Genomic DNA, 3,947 nt, shown 5'->3' with positions numbered 1-3,947 from the left:
ATATACTGCATCCATGTGACCCTTCCTCGGATTATGCATACAACAACTCACCACACTTATTGTAAATGATATGTCAAAACGAGTGTGAATCAAATAGAATAGATGACCTACCAACCTCTAGTACCTCTCACGATCAACTGACTCTCCTGTCTTTGCGCCAACATTCACTTCTGATCAATTAGTGAAACTACAAGGTTGTATCCCAATATGCTTTGAGCAAGTCTAGCACATACTTCTTTCGAGATAGAACAATCTCCTCTGCTCCACGAGGCACCTCAATTTCGAGGAAGTATCTAAGTTGTTCTAGGTCCTTCACCTCAAACTCTCTGCCCTAATTTGCCTTCAACTGAACAATCTATCCCTCATCATCCCAGCGAAAATCATATCATCCACATAAAGAATAAGAATAGTAATGTGGTCATCATGTCGTCGAAAGAACACTGTGTGATCAACATTGATCTGTTGATAACCCATGTCAATCATTATTTTTCTGAATCTATCAAATCAAGCTTGAAGAGACTGTTTCAAACTATACAGTAACTTTCTCAATCTACATACATTGGCCACTATTTAGTTTGTTTCGAAGCCTAGGGGAACATCTCGATCAGATCCCCATGAAGAAACACATTCTTCACATCCAGTTGATGTAAACTTCATCCACCATTCACAGTTAAATAGACAAGTGTCTTGATTGTGCTCATCTTTGCCAATGGTGCAAATGTCTCATCATAATCGATGACATACGTCAGTCTATACCCTTGCTTTGTAGAGATCAATCTTTTCTTCTGAGGTCTGCTTCACTGTGAAGACACATACGCATCTAACTGCCATTCACTACTGGTAGCAACACAAGTTCTCACGTCCTGTTCTTATCGAGAGCACCAGGTTCCTCTAACATTGCACCCTACTACTTTGGATGCTCACTTGGGTATAGAGACAATGTCCAAAGATGAAATATTTTTTTCATGTAAATGTGATATGTTAGAGTATGAGACAAGCTGAACAATGTCATGTGAGAAACCAAAACGATCAGGAGAATAGCGATTAGGAGGATGACCCACATTGCTGCGAGAGGTCCTCCTTAAAGTTATGGGAGTGGGAGGAGAAGAGACGGAATCATATCCTCTGTGTAATCGAATTATGATGTGGATGGTGTAGGTGTCTCAGGAGTCGGGTTAGATCGAGACAAGAGACTTGTTGACATGAGTGGCACAATAGACATTGTTCCCTCATTCTGCCTTTTTTCTCCTTATATACACCCTCTTGAGTCCCACAGCTTTCGGACACATTTTTCTCATTTTCCAAGTCTTCCTCGGTCGATCTTTCCCACACAATGGAAGAAGGCATCATTCCCACCTATACCAATCTCTCCCATCACTACTCTCCTACTCTTGCCTCATAACTCCAACATTTGATAAGTCACCAAAGGGTGCAGTCACCTCCAAGGTGTAATACAGTTAGAATTCTCTAAAAGTTACATCCATACTCACAAACAATCTCTTCTCTATAAAACTCCAACAAGCATATTCCTCTGAATGGCAGATTAACCCACAAAAAATATACTACACAACTCTGGGATCTAGCTCTCCCATACTACTCTCCTACTCTCGCCTCATACCCCCAACATCTGACAAGTCACCAAAGGGTGCGATAACCTCCAAGGTGTAGTACGGTTAGAATTCTCTAAAAGTTACATCCAAACTCACAAACAACATCTTCTCTATAAGGCTCCAACAAACATACGCCTTCTGAATGACAGATTAAACCACAAAAAATATACTTCACAACTTTGGGATCTAGCTTCCGAATTGAACATTTATTATCCTTCACAAAACATACACAACTGAATGCCTTCAATGAGAGGATCCCACCATTATCTCCTTTCAACAATTCACAAGAAGATTGTCACTCCAACACTCTTGAGAGCATTCTATTGATCAATTGAGCGGCTGTTAAAATAGTTTGCCCCACAAATGCTTTGGGACATTCATCGAAATCATCATGCTTCTGAATTACCTCTAGAAGGTGTCTATTCTTCCTCTGCTACTCCATTTTGTGTCGGTGTGTATGGACAATGGTTTGATGCTGTATCCCTTGGGCTGATAGGCACTCCTCAAACGTTTTGCTGGCATAGTCTATCCCGTTATCAGACCTCAATATCTTCACTATTACACCATATTGAGGAATAGCCCTGTGAAAATCTTTAAAGCAAGCACGTCAATTTTGTTTCTCATCAGATATAAAAAGAAACATGAGAAAAACAATCAATGAAAGTCACAAAATATATGTAATTATTCATTGGAGTTGTTGAAAAAGTCCTCATATATCTAAGTTCACCAAACAAACACAAGAACTTCTATTACCAGTACTAACATAAGAACTCCTAGTGTGCTCACCAAATTGATAGACATCACGCACAAGTTTTTGTTTATTTGTCTTTTCATATAAAAACGGATACAAACGACTCAACATACTAAATGAAGAGTATCCCATATGCTTGTGATGTAGCAGCAACACATCCTCCACACTCCTTCCAGATTCTCCTATTTCAACACTACCTCCATGGATGTCAAGGCTGCGTCCATCCCCTATTTATCCAAGTACTAGTCTACTATGCCACGTGCCGGTCCCAAGTCTTCGATCAGATCACCTTAGAAATATTAAAAAAACAACATATTTTAATTAGAGTATAATGAAATTAATGGATAAAAGGTTTACTCAAAAGAAATAAGCATGCAAAATATTCAGTCATAAAACTGGTACACCTCACTGCATTATTACCAACCATATGTGTTGTACCATCGATGGTCTGAATGCTCTCTAGAACTGCTATGTGAGTATATGAAGAGAACTCACCAGCAACACTTGTCACATGTCGAGATGCACTAAAATCTACTATCAATTCTAGTGATCTTGTGGTGGATATAAAAGTATAAGCATGTGTACCACGAGTATCTTTGGCTGAGTGGGCATAAGTAGCAGTATTACCCTTGGATAATGAAAAGGTGGATGCATCTTCAGTCACATCGCAGGTCGCTCTCTGTTTCCTCCTCAATATCTCTAAAAGTTTGTGATCCTCATCGATAAAGACCATCCATGTCTCTCCATCGTTCTCCGCTACCATTAGATTCATCCGGTGGCCCCCTCTTCCACCCCTTTGGACCTCACGATTACTACCACAACTTTTAAACTGTTCAAGATCATCTGTCTCTCTCTCCTTGAGTGGAGATGATCCCTCTCTCCTTGAGTGGCTTTGGACAAACTTTGCTTAGGTGTCTCACTTCTCCATAGTTGTAGCACCTACGTGTCTGCCTCTGAACACCATATCATACCTGAGCTCGAGGCAGCCAAAGCTGATCGTGTGCTTGAAATCCCACTTAGCACAGAGTGTAGCCTCATGCGACTCTCTTCTTGCAACATAGCAACAATGGCCTCATCCAGTGAAGGAATCGTTGCACGGACTAGGAGGAATGGTCGAATTTAGATGAGCAAAAAACTGCATAATCATCATCTGTGCAATGCTCTCCCTTGCACCCCGGATCATTAAAGTTTGATAGAGGTGAGAAGTGATCAAAATCTTGACACAAACACTTCAACTACATAGGTTCCAGATTCTCCTATTTCAACACTACCTCCATGGAGAAGGCTGCGTCCATAGGGGATGTGAGTCTCCAAGGGAAGATGCTGTTTAATAGAGGTGAGAAGCTGCATTAAAGTTTGATAGAGGTGAGATGTTGTGTGGTCCTCCATTAAACTTTAAAGAATGACACAAAACTGCATTAAAGCTTCTCACCTCTATTAAAGAATGACAGATTAAAACTGCAAAATCATCATCTGTGCAAAGCTCTCCCTTGCACCCCGATAGAGGTGAGAAGTGTCAAAATCTTGACACAAACGCTTCAGCTACATAGACTGCTCCTGAACCACTCGAGCTCCATAGACTGCTC

The 3,947-nt window shown here is 40.7% G+C and overlaps 1 protein-coding gene across 7 annotated transcripts in view; it reads right to left on the bottom strand.

The window, feature by feature from the left end:
- The window catches only part of LOC110021343 (tRNA pseudouridine(38/39) synthase), an 81,378-nt gene that overhangs the window by 1,798 nt on the left and 75,633 nt on the right, over positions 1–3,947 (bottom strand). The window lies entirely within an intron of this gene.

The sequence above is a fragment of the Phalaenopsis equestris genome, unplaced genomic scaffold (genome assembly GCF_001263595.1).
Source record: "Phalaenopsis equestris unplaced genomic scaffold, ASM126359v1 Scaffold000134, whole genome shotgun sequence".
NCBI classification, from domain to species: Eukaryota; Viridiplantae; Streptophyta; class Magnoliopsida; order Asparagales; family Orchidaceae; genus Phalaenopsis; species Phalaenopsis equestris.
This window is presented reverse-complemented; position numbering and strand designations above follow the sequence as displayed.